This window comes from Panthera tigris, chromosome A2 (assembly GCF_018350195.1).
Source record: "Panthera tigris isolate Pti1 chromosome A2, P.tigris_Pti1_mat1.1, whole genome shotgun sequence".
NCBI classification, from domain to species: domain Eukaryota; kingdom Metazoa; phylum Chordata; class Mammalia; order Carnivora; family Felidae; genus Panthera; species Panthera tigris.
This window is the reverse complement of record NC_056661.1, coordinates 65,305,546-65,311,950: the sequence shown is the minus strand read 5'-3', so window position 1 is coordinate 65,311,950 and position 6,405 is coordinate 65,305,546.

The window sequence follows — 6,405 nt, the reverse complement described above, 5'->3', positions numbered from 1 at the left end:
ATGTCTGCTAGCGTTATGACTGGTGTTGTTTTGAAACTGTTGGTCAACCTTAGGGACATGCGTGCCCAACATTATGAACACAGTATATTTCTCTGTTTATATAGGTGTTTTTCAATTTTTGTGCATTTCGGCAATTTTTTGTGGGTTTTAATGTATGACTCTTATATGTCTTGTTGGGTTTGTCCCTAAATATTTCATATTTTTAGGTACTATTATAAATGGTATTTTTTTAAATTCTGATTCTTCATTGCTCGTGTACAGAAACATAACTGATTATTCTATCTTGCTGCTCTTGTTTCTAGAACATTGCTAAACTCATTCAGTTCTGGTGGATTTTTGTTGGAGATTCTCCTGTTTTCTTTTTTTTTTTTGAAAAAATTTTTAATGTTTATTTATTTTTGAGATACAGAGAGACAGAGTGTGAGCGGGGCGGGGCAGAGAGAGTGGGAGACACAGAATCCAAAGCTGGCTGTGAGATCATGACCGGAGCCAAAGTTGGACGCTTAACCAACTGAGCCGCCCAGGCACCCCTCTCCTATTTTCCCCTGTATATGATCATGTCGTCTATGAATAAAGACGTTTTATTTTTCTCATTCCAATCAATGTTTTTAATTTCTCTATCTTGCCTTATTTTACTGGCTATTCCTTCGGTTCAAACTTTAATAGATATAGTATGAATGGTTACGCCTATTCCTTACCCTAGAAAATCACATTCAGTCTCTCAATAATAAGCCTGATGTTAGGTGTAAGTTTTCATAGATGTCCTTGATCAAACTGAGGCTGTTTCTCTCTATTCTCACACCGCTCAGAGAATTTATCAGGAATGTATATCTATATCTATTGAGACGACCATATGGTTTTTCTTAATTTGTTAATATGATGAATCATTGATTACTTTGCAAATGCTAAAGCAATCTTGCATTCCTGGGATAAAACCCCCTTAGTTATAATGTATTATCCTTTTCATATATCGCAGGATCTGATTTGTTAAAACTAGCTTTAGGATTGTTATGTCTATGTTCATGACTATATTGGTCTAGAGTTTTCTTTATCTTTTTTTTTAATGTTTATTTGTTTTTGAGAGACAGAGACAGAGCATGAGCAGGGGAGGGGCAGAGAGAGACAGGGACACAGAATCCAAAGCAGGCTCCAGGCTCTGAGCCATCAGCACAGAGCCCGGCTTGGGGCTCGAACCCACAAACCGCGAGATCATGACCTGAGCCGAAGTCGGACGCTCAACCGACTGAGCCACCCAGGCGCCCCTACAGTCTTCTTATAATGTCTTTGGTTTTAGTAGCAAGGCAATAGTCATGGATGAGTTGGAAAATATTTCTTCTTTTTAAATTTTATTGAAGAGTTAATGCGGTATTGGTATTATTTCATCCTTAAATGATTAATAGAATTCACCAGTGAAGCCATCTGAGCCAATGGTTTTCTTCTGGGGAAGGTTTTTATCTGTAAATTTGGTTTCTTTAGTAGATATAAGACTATTTAGATTAAGTATTTTCTCTTGTATAAACTTTGATAATCTGCACTTGACTCATGAACCTGTTACAAAGTCAATTCAGACTCTCTGAGCCTCCATTTTTTGTTCCAGTAAAACAAGGTGTGTGAAGGTGGATGGCAGGTAGCATTTGCCTTACTTGTGGGGGTAGTTTTTATTTTATTTATTTTTTTAAGTTTAGTTATTTATTTTGAAAGTGAGCAAGTGGGGGAGGGGCAGAGAGAGAGAATCCCAAACAGGCTCCACACCGTAAGTGCAAAGCCCGACACGGGGCTTGAACCCATGAAATGCAAGATCATGACCTGAACCAAAGTTGGATGTTTAACCACCTGAGCCACCCACTCATGGGGCGGGGGGGGGGTAGTTTTTATATACTTGGTGGCCAGACTGACCTCTGCATAGGGATGTTGCGGGATAACCATGTATTCTTAGGTTGCATCTGTAGATATCTGAAGAGAGATCGTTTGATGGATGTGTGCCCTTTCTTCCAGAAGTTTCATAGGCATCTACTGTGATGCATCTACTAGAGCCTTGAAGGCCGCAGAATTGTCAGCATTATCTGTCTCTCTCTCTCAAAATAAATAAATAAATAAATGTAAAAAAAAAAAATTTAGAAGGGGTGCCTGGGTGGCTCAGTCGATTGAGCGTCCGACTTCGGCTCAGATCATGATCTCACGGTTCGTGGGTTCAAGCCCCGCACTGGGCTCTGTGCTGATGGCTCAGAGCCTGGACCCTGCTTCGGATTCTGTGTCTCCTTCTCTCTCTGCCCCTCCCCGCTCACTGTGTCTCACTCTGTCTCTCAAAAGAAATAAATGTAATAAAAAAAATTTTTTTTAAAGAATTGTCAGCATGAGCCCCATTTCACTAACTGGACCCCACCGCGGAATGAAGGGAATTGCCCTGATTGGCACTGTATGTTCACAGTGAAGCCCGAGTTAGTTGGGTGATCAGATCCCACCTTCATTTTGAATAAAATCCAAGCTACCTCATGACTTTTTATTGTCAATCAGTGTTCTCAGATAATTAAGACTGTTAATTCTTGGCGCAGTGTGTAATTAAGAGGCTTAATTACATCTGTATGGAGTAAGGGGCCTCAGCAGGGCCTAAGGCAGAGAGAATCACCCAGGGAGCTTGTTAAAAATGCAGATTCCCTGGCTCCTTGCCAACAAGGTGTCCTGACTGTGGGTCTGGGTGAGATTCAAGAATTGCCTATTTGTTCCACATGTAAATCTACAGGTAATTCTAGGGCATAGATCTATGATGGTACATTGAGAAACGCTGGTCTTCTTTTTTTTTTTTTAATGTTTATTTATTTTTGAGAGACAGAGCGTGAGCGAGGGAAAGGAGGGGAGAGCAGGAGAGAGACAGAATCTAAAGCAGGTTCTGAGCCGTCAGCACAGGGCCCAATGTGGGGCTCGAACCCACGAACCGTGAGATCATGATCTGAACCGAAGTTGGATGTTCAACCGACTGAGCCACCCAGGCACCCCTATCAGTATGCTTTCTAATGTGCTTTGTAAGCCCCTACCAAGGCCATGGTCTGTGGAGCCTTACTAGGAACCCAAAAACAAGTGCTAAGTGCTTCCTTCAGAGTCTCAACATTTTCATTTATGAGGTCAATGTTATCACCCCCGTCGCGCAGAAGAGGAAGGTGAGTCTTACAGAGGAATGTAATTCATGGTGACGTCGCTGTAGCAGTCAGGGGGTCCTGGGAAACAGAACCAGTCGGTGTGTGTGTGTGTGTGTGTGTGTGTGTTTATTTTAAGAAATCAGCTCTTATGGTTACGGACACTGAGAAGTTTGGATTCAGGAGGCCCAGTGTTGTATTTCCAGTCCGAGTACAAGGGCGTGAGAAGCAGGAGAACCGCTGGTGAAAAGTCTCATTCTGAGCCTGAGTCCAAAGACAGAACACCTGTGTCCCAGCTTGAGGCCAGTGAGGCAGGAAGAATGATCTCTTCTCCAGCCTTTTCTTCTAGACAATCCCTGCCACAAGTGCGGAGGTGGGGGGGGGGGCACTCTGTTTACTCAGTTTACCTATTCCAATGTTCATCTCATCCAGAAACACAGACCCACCCAGGACGATGCTTAACGAAACATCTGGGCACCGCATAGCCCAGGCAGGTGGACCTAAAATTAGCCATCACGGTTGCTAAATGGGGATCTTTGCTAAGTGGATCCAGGATCTCCAAACTGCTTGCAGAATGGGCTTGTTAAGCTGGGGGAGAGGGAGTTGGAGGGGACAGGACGCCCTTGCCACCCCCTCGGGCTCTACAGAGCAGACTTGTGTTGCCCTGGTAACTCCTGAGGCCACATGCCCTGGAGGAGATCCAATCCAAACAGCAGCTTTTGGGGGCAGGGCAGGAACCAGACGCTCAGACCTCAGTCCACACTGCCTGTTCCTCAGGAAGGGAAGAGATCCCTGGGCTGCTCGCAGAACGGTTCGCAGTGAGAGCAGGAGACCAGGAGGACAGCAGGTGACCGCCGAGATTCATTGCTGCCATCGCTGGTAAGATTACACGCGTCCCGGATGTTTTCCGGCAGTCGCCACATCGGATGCTCACAGAATTTGAAACAGAGTCCATTATTAGCCGCCTTCTGCAGAGGCTCACCGGCGACCCTGGTCCTGGCCGGAAGGCCCACAGGGGCGTGGGCACTGCAGATCCCCTGCAGGAAAGGGGAGCGGGCCCCCCGAGGGAGCTGGGGCAGCCTGCTAGCCCGAGTGTGGTCTGTCATCGCCAGCAACCAGTTCTCTGGGCCTTAAGGAAAACGCAAAGTGAAGCACCAGTGAGGTAACACAGGCATCTTTAAAATTACCTAAGGCAGCGGGGCGCCTGGGTGGCTCAGTCGGTTAAGCGTCTGACTTCGGCTCGGGTCATGATCTCATGGTCTGTGAGTACGAGCCCTGCATCGGGCTCTGTGCTGACAGCTCAGAGCCTGGAGCCTATTTCAGATTCTGTGTCTCCCTCTCTGTCTGCCCCTCCCCTGTTCATGCTCTGTCTCTCTCTCTGTCTCAAAAATAAATAAAACATTTAAAAAAGTAATAAAATAAAATTACCTAAGGCAAAAAATTACTATTTTATAATTAATTAATAATTAGCATTAATTATTATTAATAACTAATAATAAATAATTGGTAATAATTGTTGTAATTAATAATTATTAATGGTTATTAGTAATTAATAATAATTATCAGTAATTATTATTATTATGAAGAAGGTGTCGGGCTGGGTGTTGTATGTAAGAGATGAACCACGGGACTCTACCCCCAAAACCAAGAGCACCCCGTACACACTGTATGTGAGCCAATTTGACAATAAATTACACGTAAAGAAAATTTTTTTAAATCATAGTAAAAATTAAAAATTATACACCAAAAAAAAGAATTAATCCTACAGAGATTCTTACACAAGTACCCAAAAATATATGGAAGAAGGTGTTCATTGCAACATTTTTCGTAAATTGTAAAAAAATGGAAAAATACCCTGAATGTCCATTTGCCGAAATCAAAGTATACCTAAACTATAAAATATTTCAGAGCTGTTAAAAAAAAATGAAATAGATCCACACGAGTGGATCAATAGGTCCTAGATAAAAGTATTAAGTGAAATACACAAGTTGCAGGGCAGTATTTATATTATGATCTTATTTTCATTAAAAAGAAAACAAACAACAAGGTGTTGGGCTCTGACCAGCTCTCAGGTAGCTGCTGGTGAAAACAGAAATGCTTGCAGCGCTCCTACAGGGCAACTCAAAAAATATGTTTCAACCTTCAAAATGAGCCCACTTATCATTTAGTATTTCTTATTCTCAGAAGTCAGTATCCACAAAGAGATAAAGGTGTGTGCGAGTAAATGTTCTATGACTTGGCTCAGCAGAAGCAAAATTTACAGCCTTTGTTAGTGGTGTGGAAGTATGCCTATTTATTTATTTATTTTTTAAAGTTTGTTTATTTTGAGAGAGAGAGAGAGAGAACACAGGGGAGGGGCAGAGAGAGAGGAAGAGAGAATCCCAAGCAGGCTCCACACTGTCAGCACAGAGCCTAATGCAGGGCTCGAACTCACGAGCCGTGAGATCGTGACCTGAGCCAAAGTTGGACACTTAACCGACTGAGCCACCCAGGCGCCCCTGAAATATGTTTGTTTCAATGAAGATACATTAAAAATATGAAGTGAACACGAAAATCAGCAATCATTATATATCGTTTTATAATCTGATCCATCCGAGCAAAATCTCGTCCTCAGTGAATTTGTTCCAATCTCTTAACCATAGCTAAGCGTGACCGTCGCACCTGGTGTGGCTTTAGGTCCTGTCTGCTGACAACAGTCCTGTAGAAGGTCCTGTAGAGGAACAAAGGGATGACAGTCCTGGTGGCCAGGTTCCGGGAGATGATTCAGGATCTGACTCTAGACCCAGACCCTCCACATCCTGTCTTTCCTCATCTTTGATTTGCCCCACATTCATCTCTGACCACGGGTGGGTTGAACATGGGCATTGCTGATACTAAGTCTATGCAGCCAGCACCTTCAACAGAACTCCCAGCCCAGCAGGACCCCCCCCCCCCCGCCGCCCCAGAGAATGGAAAGTTCCAGTCATGTCAAACCTGGCTGTGAGATAGATTCTAGTCACCAACCAACCCAGTGAAATGGTCTTCTCTGGACAAATTCAACTTGCCTGAATTTTCTTTACAAACATGGCTACAGGGGCACCTGGGTGGCTTAGTCAGTTAAGCGTCCAACTCTTGATTTCGGCTCAAGTCATGATCTATGATCTCACTCACGGTTCGTGGGTTCGAGCCCTTCGTCAGGCTCTTGGCTGAGAAGGTGGGGAGCCTGCTTGGGATTCTCTCTGTCTGTCTGTCTGTCTCTCTCTCTCTCAAAATAAACTTAAACAAAAAAGTGGCT